General features: G+C 45.0%; 1 protein-coding gene and 1 long non-coding RNA gene across 3 annotated transcripts in view; both read left to right on the forward strand.

Annotated features, from left to right (window-relative positions):
• The window catches only part of LOC100453345 (phospholipid-transporting ATPase IB), a 534,685-nt gene that overhangs the window by 187,029 nt on the left and 326,650 nt on the right, over positions 1-21,006 (forward strand). The window lies entirely within an intron of this gene.
• Positions 6,949-21,006, forward strand: part of LOC129049655 (uncharacterized) — a 60,884-nt gene continuing 46,826 nt past the window's right edge. For both annotated transcript variants that reach the window (XR_010136654.1, XR_010136655.1), the window contains exon 1: positions 6,949-7,858. This is a non-coding gene — a long non-coding RNA (uncharacterized LOC129049655). The remainder of the gene's footprint in view (positions 7,859-21,006) is intronic.

A 21,006-nucleotide genomic window follows, 5' to 3' on the forward strand; every position in this document is an offset into this window, starting at 1 on the left:
GGTGGCTCATGCCTGTAATCCTAGCACTTTGGGAGGCTGAGGCAGGCACATCACCCGAGGTCAGGAGCTTGAGACCAGCATGGCCAACATGGCGAAACCCTGTCTCTACTAAAAATACAAAAATTAGCCAGGTGTGGTGGCATGTGCCTGTATTCCCACTACTCGGGAGGCTGAGGCAAGAGAATCGCTTGAACCCTCCAGCCTGGGCAACAGAGTGAGGCTCCGTCTCAAAAAAAAAAAAAATCACAAGGCCTTTCTGCAACTTTAAAATTGCCTTTCTCTTTATTCCACATTTACCTGGTTGCTATAAAGTTTGGATTGTTTTTCAACTTTCTAACAAAATAACTCTGATGGTTTTTCCTTGATTTTTTTGATATTTCTGTAGAGGGATGAGCTCTTAGAGATACCTACTCCATCAGTTTTGCTTTTTAATAAATGTTTAAATTGAAGTATAACATGCATTCATAAAGGTATATAATTCATAAGTGTGTAGCTGTATGAATTTCTGCATTTCATAAGGCATACACACTTTGTGACCACTCTCTAAATATTTTTATTTTTTAAAACATTTGTATCTCATTTCAAAAATTACTTGTTGTGACTTACAAAAATGCATATTATGCCAATAAGAGAAAAAATATTTTAAGTGAGGAAAGTAGGGGTAGGAGGAGGGAAGTAATAAAAGTAAAAAGAAAAACCAGTTTTCTATTTTTGTTACATGGCAATTACATGGCAGAATGTCTTGCACACTTTGCTAGAAGAAGTGGGATAGAAGTTTATCCCTAAGTTTCCTAGCTGCTAATGCAAAAAGGAAAATCTCATCAGTTTTAGGTTTTTGTAATTCTGAAGATAAAAAAGAAACTAATTGCTCAATAGACATGCAGCTATATTAGGTACTGAGGCTGGAAAGAATTTCTCCTATTCTTACTATAAAGAAGGCCTTACTGAAGGTAGTGGGAGATGTGACTTTTAACTTCTCCTGTAGCAGATAAATACCACAGCAGAGTCCAGGTCTTCCTATCTGCATATATCATGGGATGCCACTGCCACAGTGATCCAAATGAAGAGTAGTGACAGCAAGTCTAAGAGTGGCTGAAGCACTGCTATTTGAGTGGGTCAGGGAGAGGGCTATGAAAATAAGGGTGAATAAATTAACTGCCCTAAACCTCAGCTTTTCTACCAGTAAAATAAGAATAAAAGCAATTACCCTAGGATACTACCAATAAAGGAGAGATTGTGTATGTGTCTCGTGTGTAATAAGTGCTTGCTAAATCTAGTGATTATTATAATTCCAAGGTTTGTATAGAGACTATTGATGGCCTCTAGTTCCTTAGTTGAGTAAGCCTGTTTCTTTTTGCCTGTTCTATTTCTAACCCTGGGTCATACCACCAAGGCTTTCAAATGGTTAAAATGTACTCACTGCATTTTGATCCTGTGAACCAAGGTGGAGTGGGGGGGTGTGTGAAACTTAGGATCTTCCTAGTTCTGGAGAACCCAGGCCTGTGATGGATCACTCCCAGGACTCACAGGGGGCAATATGCACGCTTGATAGGGAAGAGGAGAAGGTGACTATGTCTGTCCTACTCCACCCTGCTACCCTAACACCAGGCCCAGCTGCTTGAGGTCTGCATCCCACCTAGTATACAAATCAGGCTTAAAACAAAACAGAATGACAATATATGTACTGAGTGCTGTTACACTAAGAAAGCAGGTCTTTATTCAGCAGCACAGCCCATGGTTGCTTTCAGGTTTTGATAAATGCACATGGCATTGTACTTTTCCTTGGATGCTGACCACTGTCCAGATGGTCATGACTTCTGTGGCCCTGATGTGGTACGGCCTGAAGGACAGCAAGGTGCCCTCCGACGTCTGGTAGGATGAGCATCCATCTACAATTACAGTGAAACCCTTGCTAGTGTCTCAGGAAGAAGCACCTCTTTATAGCCAGTCATGAGTCTTTAATATATTACCCTTAAATCATTTAAAACTGGACTAGCCTGAGCAGCAGTGAATATGCCAATGCAGCTGGGAGAAATCTTAGGCAGGCCCAGTGAAATGGCCAAGATGATCTAATAGATCTTGCTTCATCTCTAGAAGTCTGTCACCCTGCCTCTCTCCTCCTTATTAAACCAAAGCTCCCCACTCCCAGGAAATAAAACTGCTACCTGATATTTATATATCTTCAGAGAGTAGTGTGATTCAGAAACCAGGGAGAATGGTTTAAAACTATTTATTGAAAAGGAGACTGTTTCTTGCATGGAATAATCTTATTGGAAAAGTTACCTTATTTCTTCTACTGCACTTGAAAAATCTAGATCGTTTGTAAAAAGCAAAGGGCAAAAGAGAAATTGATTTTTGTCAGCATGAGGTCGTTTTTTTGTACTCTGATTAGTGGCTTGAAGCTGGTGGTGAGTCATGTGACAGTGCTGGTGTTTTGGGGCAGGGTATTCAGACTGAGATCATAATAGCTATTTCTGACCTTGACTTTGAGCAGAACGTTGCAGGAAGTCTTATGTCACCCTGAAGTCTCCAGCTATTTGCAACCTTCTGATATCTCTGATTGACTGCTTGTATTAAGCAGTCCCCTTCTCCTCCCTCACTGTGCCATCCCTAGACTCTAAAGTTCTGAATGTATTAACAATATCTACATGGTGAAGCCCATGCTCCCTGCTCTAGCATTGGAGGCCTTCTAAGGACTGACCCAATCCAACTTTGCCTCCAGCCAATCTGTCTCCTGCTTCCACGGTATGAACGCTCTGCTGCTATCAGTAGCTCTAGCTTCTGAGCACACACACACCTGGGCACATCCCAGGCACTCAATAATTTCTGCTCCTCTATGCACTGTCCACTGTGGTAGGAGGTCTACACCTTTCTCATATGTGCCCCCAGAAGTCACACCTGCCATTGTGCCTACCAGTCGGCCTTCTCGGTTCTCTGTGCACTCACCGTCCTCTGAATGTGAGCCATTTACCATACCTGCCGTCTAGTCAGCATGGGCCTTGTGCCTTGAAATAGCCCATATTTTTGGTGTGTGCATTGACCTTTCAGCAATGCAATGCTACCTGCTGGAGAGAGAGAAGAGGGAGAGGGAAGAGGAGAGGGGGAGAGAGAGATTTTTGCCTATCTCCCCAAAATTTGTAAATTGAAACCCTAACCTCAGTATATTAGAATGTGACTCCATTTGGAGGCAAGGCATTAAAGAGGCAATTCAGTTAAAATGAGGTCCTTAGGGTGAGCTCTAATGCACCCTGACAGGTGCCCTTATAAGAAGAGGATATTTGGACACACAAAGAGATACCAGGGATGCATGTGGACAGACAAAAGACCAGGTGAGCACACAGTGAGAGGGCAGCTGTCTGCAAGCCAAGGAGAGAGGCCTCAGGAGAAACAAACCCTGCTGACACCTTTGTCTTAGGCTTCCAGAATGGTGAAAGAAGAGATTTCTGTTGTGTAAGCCACCCAGTCCTGGCATTTTGTGATGACAGCCCAAGCCGATTAATGCACTCACAGAGAATGTACCCTGCAGTGAATGTGAAATCAAAGGTGTGAATCTGCTGTTCCTTGCTCAGGCTTGGTTCCCACAGCCTTCCAGGCGGGGGATCATCTCTCCAAGCTGGATGAGAACCAAGTGTTCAACCATTAGCTAGCTAGCTTATCTAATCTATATCTTACAACCTCGACCCCAAACGCAGATACCTTAATCGGGGGCTCCATCAAAGAATCGGTGATCGATTCCAATGCTGGCTGGCCTGGGCCTACTGGAGATGTCACTTTACTGATTTTTAATGGCTAAGGAATTTTTGAGGATAATGTTAATTTTTTTTTTTTTTTTTTTTTTTTTTTTTTTTTTTGATGTGAAAGACCTCTTCAAGGAGAACTACAAACCACTGCTCAAGGAAATAAAAGAGGATACAAACAAATGGAAGAACATTCCATGCTCATGGGTAGGAAGAATCAATATCATGAAAATGGCCATCCTTCCCAAGGTAATTTACAGATTCAATGCCATCCCCATCAAGCTACCAATGACTTTCTTCACAGAATTGGAAAAAACTACTTTAAAGTTCATATGGAACCAAAAAAGAGCCCGCATCGCCAAGTCAATCCTAAGCCAAAAGAACAAAGCTGGAGGCATCACAGTACCTGACTTCAAACTATACTACAAGGCTACAGTAACCAAAACAGCATGGTACTGGTACCAAAACAGAGATATAGATCAATGGAACAGAACAGAGCCGTCAGAAATAATGCCACATATCTACAACTATCTGATCTTTGACAAACCTGACAAAAACAAGAAATGGGGAAAGGATTCCCTATTTAATAAATGGTGCTGGGAAAACTGGCTAGCCATATGTAGAAAGCTGAAACTTGATCCCTTCCTTACACCTTATACAAAAATCAATTCAAGATGGATTAAAGACTTAAATGTTAGACCTAAAACCATAAAAACCCTAGAAGAAAACCTAGGCATTACCATTCAGGACATAGGCATGGGCAAGGACTTCATGTCTAAAACACCAAAAGCAATGGCAACAAAAGCCAAAATTGACAAATGGGATCTCATTAAACTAAAGAGCTTCTGCACAGCAAAGGAAACTACCATCAGAGTGAACAGGCAACCTACAAAATGGGAGAAAATTTTCGCAACCTACTCATCTGACAAAGGGCTAATATCCAGAATCTACAATGAACTCCAACAAATTTACAAGAAAAAAACAAACAACCCCGTCAAAAAGTGGGCGAAGGACATGAACAGACACTTCTCAAAAGAAGACATTTATGCAGCCAAAAAACACATGAAAAAATGCTCACCATCACTGGCCATCAGAGAAATGCAAATCAAAACCACAATGAGATACCATCTCACACCAGTTAGAATGGCGATCATTAAAAAGTCAGGAAACAACAGGTGCTGGAGAGGATGTGGAGAAATAGGAACACTTTTACACTGTTGGTGGGACTGTAAACTAGTTCAACCCTTGTGGAAGTCAGTGTGGCGATTCCTCAGGGATCTAGAACTAGAAATTCCATTCGACCCAGCCATCCCATTACTGGGTATATACCCAAAGGACTATAAATCATGCTGCTATAAAGACACATGCACACGTATGTTTATTGCCGCATTATTCACAATAGCAAAGACTTGGAACCAACCCAAATGTCCAACAATGATAGACTGGATTAAGAAAATGTGGCACATATACACCATGGAATACTATGCAGCCATAAAAAATGATGAGTTCACGTCCTTTGTAGGGACATGGATGAAATTGGAAATCATCATTCTCAGTAAACTATCGCAAGAACAAAAAACCAAACACCGCATATTCTCACTCATAGGTGGGAATTGAACAATGAGAACACATGGACACAGGAAGGGGAACATCACACTTCGGGGACTGTTGTGGGGTGGGGGGAGGGGGGAGGGATAGCATTGGGAGATATACCTAATGCTAGATGACAAGTTGGTGGGTGCAGCGCACCAGCATGGCACATGTATACATATGTAACTTACCTGCACATTGCGCACATGTACCATAAAACCTAAAGTATAATAATGATGATAATAATAATAATAATAATAAAAGAAAAAAAAAAAAAAAAAGTTTTTCATCAAATTCTACAAAAAAAAAAAAAAAAAAAAAAAAGGATAATGTTAATTATGTGTGATTTTCATCTTCAGTGATTACCTAAAAGGCCAGCTCCCAACTCCACTTAATGGTTACATAAATGGAACCCCTGTCCTGGCTGGCCCACATCATTGTGGCCTCTTCCCATCCACTCTCCAAGCAGCAGAGTCATCTTTTCTAAAAACAGTTCTGATTAGGTTACCTCCAATACCCACTTCTGCACCTTTTCCCCAATAAAAACCTAACGTTATTCCCTTAGGAGAGAATCCCCAACTACTTTTACAAGACTTGTAAGGGCCTTCGGGGTCCGGGTCTCACCAGCTTTCCTTGCCTCACTGGCGGCCCCTCTGCATAGTGCCCCAAGTTCCGGTGTAGATGGTTCCCACTGCCTGGAACATCGTCTCAACCCCTCTCACCATATTATCTCCATTTCATCCTTTAGACCTTTGTTCAAGTGTCCTTTGCCTGGGGTTCTGCTGAGCGCCTGGCCAGGCCCCATGTCCGTGTCATGGGCACCTCTCACTGGGCCCCAGCTCCGTGTCATGGACACTTCTTACCTGGCTCCATCTGCCTGTCATGGGCGCTTCTAACCGGGTGCATCTCCCTTTTCACATTTGCCTCGGAAGCAGTTTCACAGTTGTCTGTGAGATGAGTGGATTCCTTTGTGTTTCCATAAATTCTAAATTTGATGTGGTAGAGACCGTGTCTGTTTTGTGCCTGGCACACAGCAGATATTCGGTAGGTGCTTTATTGAGCAAATAAACAAACACCCATCTTTTCCATCTCCACGTTAGTTCTTCCAAAGTAGAGACCACCTCCTGTTCATCTTTGTCTTCCTGTCTTAGAGATTTCTTCACTAAATCCCATTCTTTGGTAGAAGAAGGAAGTGGAAGAATTACCAGGACTTACACATAGGAGGCTTTCACTCACTGAACCGTTTAATCACAAGGGCGGTGCCAAGACTCCTGCTCCCCACTCTGGGGCCTCAGGGCCATTCAGCCATGTGCAGACAGTGCTTCAGCAATGCCTGTTTTCTTCACTCTTTAGGGAGTTTGTGATTGTTTAAGATTGAGTGCTTACAGTGAGTAAAAGCGTTCTGGACAAAAAATCTTCCCATAAAAGAAGAGAATGTATGCTGCATTTCTTTCTCTCTTGTTTTATGGGTTAGATTTCTTTCTTTTTTTATTTTAAAACAGGGTCTCTGTCTCCCAGGCTGGAGTGCAGTGGCACCATCACAACTCACTGTGGCTTTGACCTCCTGGGCTCAAACGATCCTCTCACCTCAGTCTACTGAGTAGTCGGTGTGCACCACCACGCCTGGCTAATTTTTGTATTTTTTGAAGAGACAGAGTCTTGACATGTTGCCCAGGCTGGTCTTGAACTCCTGGTTTCAAGCAATCTGCCCTCCTTGGCCTCCCAAAGTGCTGGGATTACAGGTGTGAACCACCGCACCCTGTCTGGGTTAGCTTTCTAATGGAGGGTTGTTTATTTGCGATTTGGGAACTTTGCTACAAATGTTTATTGAGTGTCCTCTATGTGTCAGGCACTTGTGAAGGACAGAGGGGGAAGTAGGTGAGGATGGGGAGTTGAGGGTGAGACAGAGGGAAGTGATGCTTTTTGAAAGCCCAGGCTATTTTGCAGTAGATCCCAGTGACGAGCTCTCAGAAAATCAGTGTTAGTGACTGTAACTTACTCTTCGCTGTGGTCAAAAGTTCGTCTGAAGGCCTTGCCCTGTGTGGGACACTCAGGCTCAGAGCACTTGCTTGGATCTGGCTGATGCAATCACAAGAAACTCCAGTCAGCGTTCTCTCCCTTTGAGCCAGTGCCTCCACTTCCGTGAGCCTGTCTCCTTCATGTTTCCATCAGACACAAAGGACCGGTCTGTCGATACTCCTGTCTGTCAGTGACAAGCAATTGGTACCCGAGCCTGGGGTGGGACTTTTGATCTCGGCTTGGGGCTTGTTGATGAAGCGGGGACTGCTGTTCTTTCGGAGCACCACCAGGACGCCGCTCAGATCACTGAGCACAGTAAAGGGATGAATCGTGCTCATGTTTATTCTGCAATTTCAAAGGCTGCCATCTAATGTTTAAGAGCACAGAGACTTTAAATGAACAAACGGTTTGGTGGAAAATAGGAGATGGACGTTGCCATGATTTGCTACCTGGTAGATGGACTTTATTTTATGTGGTTCAGGTGCAGAGCTTAGAAGGCTCTTCAAGTACAGGTAAGATTTGGAAAGTCACCACTGGGCTCTAAATTTGGGGAGCAGTGCCTTATGCTAATGATGTTTTTGTAAAAAGATGGTCTCCTCTTCATCACCAGATTGTCCCTTAAATTAGCTAAAGCCCCGAGGCCCTAAATTAAAAGCAAGAAATTACAATGTAGCAGATTGAATTTAGGTTTATGTGCCATGTGTGAAATATATGAGTGGCTTTTGAAAGCATAATTGTAAATGAACAGTGGGTTCCTTATGCACAGGCAGCATACCCTGAATGTCTGGCTATTTGCGTTGAAAGCCCAGTCTCCACCCAGTTAGTGCCCCCACACCCACCCTCCCTTCCCCATCGCCATGACGCAAGCCAGACTGCACTGTCACGACCACACTGAAGCCTATGCTGACGCCATCACATCTGCTGGAACCTGCTCCCAAATTACTGTCTCTGTTCAACCTGGTCAAGGCAGATCCAGCTTTTTGGGGTCCCCTCCCCTTCTTGGCCATTAACAAGCAAGATATCCAAGAAGGAGTGAACACCGAACTCTTTATCACTCCTGGGATAGAGAATCTTCCTTTTTTTCTTTGCTTGGGCCTGAGGTTGCCTAGGAGGCAACATAAAATCTTGCTTTTGTTTCATTTATAATTGGTGAGTCTGTGCTCTCTGGGCAAAGGCCAGCGCATTCTTGGAAGGGGTTTTTAATCCTGGATGCACATTAGAACAAGCTAAGGAGATTTCAAAAATGCCGATGCCCAGGTCCTGAGCCATAGAGATTTTAATTTAATAGGTCTGGGATGGGGCCTGGCTGTTGGGGTGTGTGTGTGTGTGTGTGTGTGTGTGTGTGTGTATGTGTGTGTGTGTTTATGTGGTACAAGCTTTCCAGCCCATTGTAACGGTCGGCCAGAGTTAAGAACTACTTATTTGGAAGAAAAAGTTGTCCATTTTCACTGTTACTGTTAGGCAGATTTCTTTAATCAGATTAAAACCATGTGATAGGCAGACAATGCAAAATTAGCTATGCAGAGAGAGGGATTTAAAGGTTCCAGGCATTTATGACAAAATCAGTCATGATCCTTTTTTTACTGTACTCAAAATAAGACATATAGAAAAAGCTGAGCCTTACAGGAGACAGATACAGTGTCCTTGGGCTTGGGTAGGGCTAGAAAGTAAGCAGCTTCAGGGCCAGGTGCAGTAGCTCACGCCTGTAATCCCAGAACTTTGGGAGGCCAAGGCAGGCAGATCACTTCAGGTCAGGAGTTCGAGGCCAGCCTGGCCAACATGGTGAAACCCCATCTCTATTAAAAATACAAAAATTAGCCAGGTGTGATGGCAAGTGCCTGTAATCCCAGCTTCTTGGGAGGTTGAGGCAGGAGAATTGCTTGAACCCTGGAGCCGGAAGTTGCAGTGAGCTGAGATCATGCCACTGCACTCCAGACTGGGTGACAGAGACTCCAAAAAAAAAAAAAAAAAAAAAAAAGAAAAAAAGAAAGAAAAAGAAATAAGCAGCTTCAGAGTGGGAGGCTGTAGACATCGCCAACCTTTCCTTGAAATCAGGTTTATACACTCATTTATTAACTCATTCATTCACACATTGCCTCTTTATTAAGTACCTCTTTGGTACAAACACTTCGGTAGGCTTGGGTGCAAAGGTGAATATGTCTTCCAGATAGGAATTCTAAAAGAGTTGGAAACTCAGGAGATTAGGGTTAATTTTCGTAATCACAGATACTTGACTTTTCACCCGGCCTCCCATTCCTTTGTCGATGCCAGAAGCCAGTGTCTGCTCTCGAGCTTTCCGGCGCGGTGTGAGGGAGGAGGAGATGGCAGCACCCCCACTTTCTGCCTCATCACTTGCCGAGTCTTGCTGCTGACATTTTCTCCGGTACATTTTCGTATGACGCCGAGCAGCATATGGCACCTCTTTGTCAGACACATTATCTCAAGCACGTCCTCACTCCCATCCTGCCTGACTCATTTGGGGATTACAGAAAGTTCGTAGGAACAGACAAGGGTGCAGAGGCAGGAGAAACATTGTAGAATTTGTGAAGACTGAGTACTGGAATACACTTTTTTTTTTTTTTAAAGCAACAGAAAAAGTACAGATCTCATGGTATAGCTTCACAATACCCTTCCTCGGATGGCTGGGCAGGAATCATTATACTCATTTTAACAATCAGGAATCTGAGACTTAGAGAAGTTGACTGTCAAGCATTTCTACCTGGATGCCTCTTCCTGGGTGTGGAGGATGTACATCTCTAAGACTGGCACCTGGAAGGACTTCTTTTTCCAGCTTCAGGCACCGCTCTGCAGAGACCCTAGAGCAGCCTACAGTCCCGTCTCCGCAGGCTAACTAGACATGACCACAAGGGGGCACCAAAGAGTTTTCATTACTTCCGCAGGTCTTGCTTTGCCTGCTTTTTCTGCGGTGTGGTGGCACATAGGTGCACAATGAAAAGAAAACAGTGTGAACTTAGAAGAACGGACGATGTTGGAAGACAAAGCTTAAGCCCTAGGTAGAAAACTGTGACTAGCAGTGGTGGCGATGACCCTAATTTTTCCATTGATCAGGGAGGTGGGGAAGTGTCGCAGGGTGGGATAAACTTCAGATCCCTATCAGGACAACCCTGAGGTGCCATATGAATGTTTTCATTTTTCTTCGAGAAAGCAAAGGAAGATGGAAACTAATGCGTGTTAGGCAGGCATTTGTTTAATCAGTCCTTCACGGAGTGTGTGGCAGGACATCAAGTCTGGAAGTTAGGCTGAGGCTTAGTAGGACCTCGGTAGGACTGTGGAGGTCACGGAAGGGGGTCTGGGTTTTATTCCAAGTGCCATGAGGAGTCCAAGCCAGCGGGTAGTGTTACCTGTCTTACATTGGGATGCTCTGTGAGAAACAGGCCATGGAGCATAGGTGTGGGTGCAGTAGAGGGAGGGGCCATTGCAAAGTCCAGAGAGCCTAGGGTGGCCTTGGTGGAGATGGAAGGAAGCAAATGGACTTAGGACATCATTGGAGTTGGGACTGGCAGGGCTACTAGTGGACTGATACTGGCAATGTGGGTGAGAAAGGGGGGAATCAAAGGACCCTCAGGTTTGGGGTGTGGATGGTGATGAGACTGAATGAGAGGAGAAGGGTTGTGGGAGGACCAGGCTCAGAAGGAAACTGGCATCTCTTTTGGCCATGGCAAGTGTGTGATGCTGCAGGCTCCCACCTGGGGAGGCCTGGCAGGCAGCTGGATTTACCAGTCAGAGCTCAGGGGAGAGGCCAGGGCTACAGGTAGGAATTTGGCACTTTCATTTTTTTTTTCATTTAATACTCACATCAGCCCTATGTTTCAGATATTGTTGCTCCCATTTCATAGTCAGGGAAACTGAGACTTAGGAAAGAGGAGGTAACGTGGCTCGAAAGTAGTAGAGCTGAAATTTAAACTGGGTCTGTGTGATTCAGTCGCTGTTTCCAAGGTGTCTCCCACATTCTTAACTGATTACCATTAGGGAAAAATCTAGGTCTTATCCTGCCTCATACAGGCATTCATTAAGTATTGGTCATCCCTGGTTACCCCATTATACTTTAGCCTTCCTTCTCTTATGAAAAAAAAAGCATTAGTCAACCCAAGTGTCTAGTTCTTTAAAAAATCATTTTAATCCAATAGATCTTGTTTTTTTTTTTTTCCAACTAAATAATAGATTCTCTGAGGGAAGAAAAAAAATCATGCAGATCCCAGGCAACATATGGTAGAGCACCTCACACCCAGGCAGGGAGGCCAGTGAGGTCACCCACTGAGTGCCAGCCACCGTCATAGCGGCTGCCAGGAGTGCAGTGCCGGAAAGAATACTGAGCTAGGAGAATGTGCTGAGATCCATTAGTGATGTCTGTTTCAGGCACTGGAGGGGTGAGAGGCAGCCTCTGAATCCTATACTCGCCATTCCTGAGACAGATCCTTCAGTCAAAGGAGAAATCAGGGCTCCAATTAGAACCTGATCAATAAGACCCTCCCCATTCACAACTCACCAGTCAATGGAGACTCCACAGCAAGGGCTTGAGGTCTTCCTTTCATAATTACTCAGAACCCAATGAAACCAGGGGAGTGCAGAGGCTCAATTAGCGGGAGTTATGGGTGAGTCAGCCTCCCCTGCACCTGCTGTGAGAATGGGCCTTCAGGGCAGACCCGTCTTGAGCGATTGCAGGTGCTGGCTACAAACCACTCTCCAGGAGTTGCTGAGGCAGCTGCAGGAACAGACAGCAGCTCCCCAGAAGGGGAGACCTGAGAGGGAGGCAGAGGGCTATGAGTGAGCTGGTCCACGGCTGGCTGGAAGTGGAAGGCATGAGGGAGACTGGTAGGGCATGCTCAGATCACCCTGGGCTTTGTTCTAAGCTGTTCTGGAGGAGAGCTGAGATGATGAGACGCTGAAGGAAAACTGCTCACTGTGCTCACTGCTTGTGTGACTGGAGGGCCTCCTCCAGCCTGCTGAGAACCCAGACAGGTACTCCTTGGTGGTACCAGGGTGATGGGGTAATGGGCACACTCTCAACAAGGGTAGGAGCTGTTTTGGACACCTGAACATCAGATGGGGCTGTCATCAGTTTGGAGAAAGCAGGTGATATGGTTTGGCTGTGTCCCCACCCAAATCTCATCTTGAATTGTAGCTCCCATAATTCCCTTGTGTTGTGGGAGGGATCCAGTGAGAGATAATTGCATCATGGGGGCAGTTTCCCCCATACTGTTCTCGTGGTAGTGAATAAATCTCATGAGATCTGATGGTTTTATAAGGGGAAACCCCTTTCACTTTGTTCTCATTCTTTGCTTGCCTGCCACCATGTAAAACATTCCTTTCCCTCTCCGCTGTGATTGTCAGGCCTCCCTAGCCATGTGGAACTGTGAGTCCATTAAACCTGTTTTTCTTTATAAATACCCAGTCTCAGGTATGTCTTTATCAGCAGCATGAAAATGGACTAATACAGCAGGGGTGCAGGACTGGCCCCTGGTATTCCAGAGATGGTTGCCATGCCTCCCAGTCAGAGGGTTCTGGGTAATGGGGATGGAGGCATGGAGCTGGAGGTATCAACAAAGGCAGAAAAGCCCTAGTTAGAGGGCACAGAGGCCAGAAACTCCTTAGACACTTATTCTCATTATGGGCTAACAATTAGGTGGAGAGGGGGTTTGTTGGGAAGAGAGCCCTGGCTGGAGGGAGAAGAGGAGGATCAGACAGAGGTCTATAGGAGATAGGTGTCCATTCATCAAGAAGTCACACAGGGAAGGAAACTTTAGACAGAATCCGGGAGAAGTTTCCTAGGCTCTTTCTATTTGCAATGTTGGGTTGGTGATTTTCCTTTGCCTTGTGTTATATTCGCTGATGGGGCTGTTAAAAAAACCCCAGCAAGAAACTACCTTGTTTATCCTGAGAACACTCAGTAGGACACAAGCAAGGAGCAAAGCTGTGGGAAGTGGGAATTGGAGTCCAGGGTACAATTTGAATGCAAGGGAGAGGACCTGTAGTGGGGTTCCCGAGTAGAGAGCAGAGCCATGGGCAGCTTTTAGAAAGGTGGGAAGGTTGGTGTGTCCTCTGCAAATACCTAGGAGGGCTGTCTTCTCTTTCCATTTATGGTCACCTTGATACAAGCTGGTTTGCGCCCACCTCAGTGGGTCAGTGATGGAGACTGAAGAGGGAGCAGAGACACTCTGCACCTGAAAGATGACTTGGGGATGTCAAAGAGCCATCTTGCAGCCACATCCAGATGTCTGCTGCTCTCAAAAGAATGGGAGCAGCAAACATCACAGCAAATGGCATTTTTTTCAAGAGAATGTCATCTCCATTACTGCTAACTGGGGCCCATCGTGCACCCAAAGAAGAAGTAAGGAGGATAAATATTTTGGAGGAATGAGTGTGTGGGAGATAAGTGGGCAGGTCACACAAACATTGGGTAAAATGGACCTTGTGTTGCTCATGGTTCTCCCCCAACTCAGTAACAAGACCCAAGTCTGAGTTTCATGAAACTCCCCAGCTCATCCATGTCCACTGAGTTCCTGCTAATCAATGTCACCTGGGGAGGGAAAGGTGAGCCAGAGCAGGATAGCAGATTTCCTCTGTTGAGGGAGACGAGGTGGGTCTCCTGCTTTACGAGTCTCGATGGGCTGTCCCATCTAAGGGACACAGAGCAGAAGGGTTAAGGGAGATAAGCAGACATATCAGGTGGCCTTTGTATAGAAGATATGGGCTGGGTGCGATGGCTCACACCTGTAATCCCAGCACTTTGGGAGCCGAGGTGGGTGGATCGAGGTCAGGAGATTGAGACCATCCTGGCTAACATGGTGAAACCCCGTCTCTACTTAAAAAAAAGAAAATTAGCCAGGGAGGTAGAGCTTGCAGTGAGCTGAGATCGTGCCACTGCACTCCAGCCTGGGCGACAGAGCGAGACTCTGTCTCAAAAAAAAAAAAAAAAAAAAAAGGAGCAGTCAAGAATGGGGGATTTCAACCCATTTGTTAATTTTTATCAACTAATCTCTTCGAATCTTTGCAACTTTCCGTTTTCTGTTCTTATTTTTAATGAGGTATACTTCACATACCCATAAAATTCCTCCACTGTGCATGTACGATTCAGCGAGTTTTAGTAAAGGTATAGAATTATACAACCCATGACTCCAATCCTATTTTAGAACAGTTGTTATTATTGTTTCTCTTCTCCAAAGGATTAGCTCAAATTCTTCTTGGAAGGGCTTACAAGGTTTGCAGGAGGGTGCACAGTCAATCTGGGAGAGAAGTAAACACAAGCAATGAAGATAGTGGAGTGGCCTGGATGGGAAGCTTCTTTTACAAAGGAAGGATGACAAGAGCCCGCAGTTCTTATTGTGTAGGTAAAATGAGTCAGGGGCCATGCCAACCCCATCACATGGATTATCACCTTGGATTTTAACAGTAAGCCAAAGTGACAGGTAAACATGTTATTCCCATTTTACAGATGGAAAAATGGAAGTTTACAGAGGTGCAGTGGCTTCTACAAGGTCTCTCTGAACCCATACCTTTCCAACTGCAGAATTTGCATGCTCAAACCATTACACTAGGATACGTTTGACAACTTTGCTCCAGAGTCTAGACTGTACTGTAAGATGACTTACAATGCAGCAGCTCCTGACTGCATGCTCAAGACCTTGATTTCTGCAACTCTGAATCCATTTGAGTTTATAAAATGAAAAATGAGCCCCTACTCCCTATTGATCCTAATCCTCACTCATCCCTAGTTTCGCTCATTTTGGCTTAGGCTCCACCTGGAAAACAAAACATTAACCACTGGGCTTTGTTTGCTCTGATGATCCTGCTCTGACCCTCACATAGCACGAGGCACCAAATGTCTGGCGCCCTCCCTTGTGCAGAGGAATAAAGAAACCTGAAAACACACTATCATTTCAAAAAGAGCCTGCCTGCCACGAAAGTAACAGTGTTCGATGATGCCATTGTATTTCTTCCTCCCTTTCAAAATCAATCTTTAGATTTTAGGCCTGAAAAGTAGGTGCCACTATCTTCTAATGATCTGCCAGGGGTTAGAAACGGAATGCTACACACCACTTAACATGTGAAATATGATTTATCTGTCAGGGCATATATGAAAAAAATGAAGAGAAATATCTAACAACAACCCTTCTGTTGAGTTTTGAAATGTAAATGTTTGCTAATGCTTTGCCGAAGACAGCTTCACTTGGGCTGAGAGCTATGTGTAAAGAAACATTAAAATGCATCATTTGCTCAGGGCTAAAAGTCATCAGCCTGCAATATTAATGCCCTTTAAAAAATAATTTGACGGCATGAAATCAGAGCATGCCTTGTGCAAAGGATTGGCTCTTGTCAATTTTCTTGTGGATCTACTGAGCTATAATTGCATTTAGATCTTGCCAAAAATGAAAGTGTTCTTTTTTTAAATTTTCTCCATCTCTTTCATTTGCTGGAAGAAAGGTAAGGGGGTTAACTTTGATTTCATCTAGTGTGAAAGACCCCTGCCCTATAGGCTGGAACACGCTGGTCAGCTAGAGGTCATGGGTTGTTGTTGTTGTCTTTTCCTCCATCCTCAGCTCACAGGCTCCCAGCAGGGCTCATCTGGCTTAGGGGACCTGGGAGAGCCCAGTAACTAGATTAAGGCCACTTTGGCTGCAAGTGACAAAACCCTTCTCAAATTGGCTTAAGCAACAAATAGGAAATGTTTAAGGACACAAAGGATATCTTACAGAGTCAGGGGATGGGAATGAGGTCGAACCTTAGCCCACCTGGAAGCAGGGGCTGCCATGCATGTGTGCCTCCCGGGTGTGTCTGGGGTGGGCTGTGGCTGCTAGTGGCTCCTGGGATGGGGCTGGGCCTAGTGGGGAGACGGGGAAGATGAGGAGGAGGTGGATTCTATCCAGCTCTGGTCTTCTCTTCCTGCCTCATCTAGGGCAAGACCTCACTTTCTCCTGCAAGGGTGTAAGGGTTCCATTTGAAATAATGGTTTTGTGGTGAAGAAAGAAATTGGAAATAACTAGATAATTTCTTGGCCTCTTCACAAATTGTATAGCTTTGAGGATTACAGCCACTTGATAGTCACAAGTGACAGGAGCGGTGCTTGAAGAATAAGCTATTTCTTCACTCTGTGATCATTTACCCAACAAAGGGGAGCAGCTGAGGGTCGCAAGGGTAACAGATGAGCAAGGTACAGCAATGGCTGTGAAGGTGCCGCCTGTCTGGTTGCTATTCTGGAGGCTGGGTGTTCCAGGATGTAGTTTTTCACTCAAGGTCTCTGTACTTTCCTTTTATCTTTCTATTAAAATTTTTTTGATAGAATCTTTATATATTCATACATACACACACACACACACACACACACACACACACACAGATATACATTGATGCATTTATTTCAGCCATTTGTTCGACACATACTTATTGAGTGCCTACCAGGGGTTCCAGGCTCTGGAGATAGAGCAGTGAACAAAACAGAATTGGTGCGCTGTTCTCCTGGAACTAACTGGTGGGGATGGGGTGTGATTGCTTCTGCTTGATGCCGGTATTCCCACTTTCTCATCAGCAGTAAAGTGCCATGGCCATTTGACTCCTCAACAAGCTCAGCCCTGATCTTTAACAGGCTTGTCAGTCCTTTAAATTAGTTTGGAAGGTTTCAAGTAGTGATTCTTAAAGTGTGTTCTGGAAACTCATATGGGTTATTTTTTATCATAATGCCAAAACACTTGTCTTTTAAAAATCTCTGTCATGAGTGAAGAGTGGAGTTATCCAAAGGCTACACGATGTGTGAAATCAAAACAGATTGAATGGAGAAGCAGGCATATGACTCCAATTGACTTCTATTAAGCCAGCCAATAAAGAGATTTGCAAATAACAAAACAATGCTACTCAATTCACTAGTTTTTTAAATTTTTGAAAATATAGTTATTTTTTAAAAAAACACCTAATTTATATTAACATGTTACATGTTTATGTTAAGGTACAATAAGTTTATTGTTTTTAATGAATTAATGTCTTCTAAAAATGCTTCAGTTTTAATTTCAAATATGGTAAATATCAATAGATATAATCCACACAAAATTCTTTGAGGTTCTTAATTTTTAAGAGTGTAAAGGGGCCTGGGCACAGTAGCTCATGGCTGTGATCCCAGCACTTTGGGAAGCCAAGGCAGGTGGATCACCTGAGGTCAGGAGTTTGAGACTAGCCTGGCCAACATGGTGAAACACCGTCTCTACTAAAAAAACAAAAATTAGCCAGGCGTGGTGGCGGGTGCCTGTAATCCCAGCTACTCAGGAGGCTGAGGCAGGAGGATCGCTGGAAACCAGGAGGTGGAGGTTGCAGTGAGATTGCGCCACTGCACTCCAGCCTGGGCGACAGAGCCAGATTATGTCTCAAAAAAACAAGAGTGTAAAGGGGTCTTGAGACCAAAAAGTTTGACAACTGCTAATTTAGAGGCAATGGGTATTGCATGTGATGGGAGTCAGCATTCTCAGTAGCAATGAAATTGATTTAAGGCATATTAGAGAAAGAACTGTAAGGAGGCTCTAGAACCAGCCTCAGAAAGCTACCAGGATCTAGGAAAACTAGGAGGTCAGTTGCTGCCAATGTCACAGAACCAGGCTGGTGAGGAAACCACTGTGCACTGCTGAGCACAGGACACCACAGTTTCTCCTCGCTAACCCTGGAGGCACCACCACCCCGGAAACTAGAGGCTGCTCCTGCCGCCAAACCCTCTGCCAGTCCTGATTCTTTTTGTTCCCGGCTCACGTATGAGGTCTGGGATGGATACATCTCACTGTGGGCCTAGGTCATGGTCCAAGGCCTGGCAGCCACAGAGCCGAGGGAAATCAGTGTGACTGTGTGGGCTCCTGCAGAGGGAGGTGGGCCCAATCTCTCACCCAGAGCCAGATGTAGAAAGTGATGGGCAGCCTGACAAAGTTCCCTTCAACCTGGTATGTTTCAGAGAATGTCCTGGGGCTCTGTTTGCCCTTTCTAACCACATCCCTTGAGAAATCAGGGGAGCTAGAGATGGAGGGCAGTCAGTGTTACTGCTTCTGGCTCAGTCTCCTGTGTACTTTTGTTGCTAAGCCTCGGAAGCTTAGGGATCTTTTGTGGCTGGATGATGGCAAGGTGCATGGAATATAGAAAGAGGTAAGGAGAGTCTGTTATACTCCTGGGTCTGCCTCCTTCCTCAGTGAGGGGGAGGATGGAACTTAAGAGTATAGTGCAGCAATTAAGAGCTCAGTTTCTGGAATCAGACAGTTTAGGGGTCCCAATCTTGGAGGTGCATTCTGCCTCCCTGGAGACAGCTGTTTCTGGACAGGGGCCAGCGGGCCACGTCAGGGAGACATGAGAGAGGGAGGAAGGAGACAGGAGGCAGCAGGAGCAGAGCTGGCTGGACAGAGCTTTGTCCACTTGATAAAGCAGGCATGTTCCTTGCAGCTGTCCCTGTGATGCTCGCCTATGTCTGGTTTTCTCATGACTCAGAGCCACAGGGCAGGCCCCTCCAGCAGTAGGGAGAATTTGGATTTGGACATGGTTTGAGATGAAATGAGGTAGAAGACTCTCTCCCTTTGCTGCCACCCACCACAACTCCCCAGGCCAGTGCTGTATCCCTTCTGGTGATCAGTGAGCCTGGGGACAGCCCGCCAGTTAGAGCTGGTGACCACTTTGGCTGGAGGTATGCAGGAGTTTACAGGACCCAAGAGCCAGAGAATCATCCCCTTCTCCTAGGAAGAGGCAATGAGAAGCCAGAGAGAAAAATCATAGACAACAGCGTGGGCAATGGGATCCTGGGACCAAATGACTCCTGACAAGAGTAAGTGAGGCTTTGAGCTCCTGGAGGGCAGGGAGAATACTCATCTCTGACTCATTTCCCTGGCGTCTGGTGGACTGCCTCTCAGGATGGATAACCGCAGCTTGCAGGGAGCCCAATCAGGTTCTGGCTCCCCCTTCCCTTCCCAGTACCCTCTTCCTCACCCAGTGTGCTCCTGCTAACACGTGGCCCTCCGATCTGCAAGAAATTGCCTCCTAAACAAGTTCCTACGAAGGTGTCAGGCTGAATGTGCTCCTGTGTTAAGGATACTTGAATTTTAAAGGAAACAATAAGGAGGGCAATGCTTTATCCAAATTGGCGATTCTCTAATGCGTGTTTTTACCTGTTTCCCCAAGAATGTAACAGATGTTTTGTAAAATTCTTTATTAAATTCTTTGTCAAGTGAATTTGGGAAATCTTGGATGTTATAGCTCCTCCTCAAAGATTTAAAATGCACAATGTTGGCCAAGCATGGTGGCTCATGCCTGTAATCCCAGCACTTTGGGAGGCTGAAGCAGGCAGATCACTTGAAGTCAGGAGTTCGAGACAATCCTGGCCAACATGGAGAAACACTGTCTCTACTAAAAATACAAAAATTAGCTGGACGTGGTAGGTGCCTGTAGTCCCACCTACTTGGGAGGCTGAAGCATGAGAATCGCTTGAACCTGGGAGGTGGAGATTGCAGTGGGCCAATCTCATGCCACTGCACTCCAGCCTGGGCAATAGAGTGAGACTCTGTCTCAAAATAAATATAAATAAATAATTAAATAAGTAAAATGCATAATGTCATATTAAAGGCCCTAGGAGGTCCTGTGAGTTTTAACCTGTTGGATTTTTAAAAAATAAGTCTTATTGAGGTATGGTTTACATACAATAAAACTTGCTCATTTTAATGGTGCAGTCTAATCAGTTTTGATGTACACACTCAGGTAACCAACATGACAATTGAGGTCTAGGACATTTCTATCAGCTCAAAAACTCCCTCATGACCCTTCATAGTCAATTCTCTTTCTCAACGTGCAACCTCTGGCAGCCACTGATCTGTATCCTATAACTAGAGTTGAGCCTTTTCTAGAATTTCACAACAATTGGAGTCATCCAGGAGGTTGTCTTTTGTGTCTCTGGTTTCTTTCCTTAGCATGATGTTTTCTGAAGTTGAGCTGTGTTGTGTTTATCAGTAGTTTCTTCCTTTTTATTGCCAAGTAGTATTTCACTGCACGGATGTGTCACTGTGAATCCACTCCCCAAGTCTGAGTGGTTTCCAGTTTTAGGTGATCAAGAATAAAACCACTATGAATATTTGTGTACAAGTGCTTGTGTGGCTGTGTATTTTCGTTTCCCTTGGGTAAACAAGTATGAGTGGAATTGCTTAATTTTATTTGATCAAGGGACACTTAAACTGAACATCTGTTAATGAATATTCTGAAAAACACAATTTGGAAAACATGGCTAAAATATTGGGCCTGTCAACAGCATCCAGGCCGCCACCCTCACTGTCCTTGGGCAAATGCCAAGCTTATGGTGCCAGGCCCCTTGCTCTGCAGACATTTGAAAGGGGGAATGGGGTGGCCATGGCCTTGTCAGACAGAGCTCAGCTGGAGAGGGGACTCAGGAGCTGAAGCCAGTGAGTGGAGTTGGCCTCAGGACTGTGGTATCTTTTCTTATATAATAGTAAAACCCCAGATGCTAGTTAGCCCGGGTCCCCTATGGTGAAGAAGCAGTGAGTCTGGTCTGGAGCCCAGGTCCTACATCTCCTTCTCATTGGTTTTAAGTAAAGAGGGAAAAGAGGCTATGTAGCTGCTTTTCACAAATGTCGTCATTCTCATCAGCAGATGGTAGAGGAGAGAGGCTAATTGAGAACTCCTG

The sequence above is a fragment of the Pongo abelii genome, chromosome 14 (genome assembly GCF_028885655.2).
Source record: "Pongo abelii isolate AG06213 chromosome 14, NHGRI_mPonAbe1-v2.0_pri, whole genome shotgun sequence".
NCBI lineage: Eukaryota > Metazoa > Chordata > Mammalia > Primates > Hominidae > Pongo > Pongo abelii.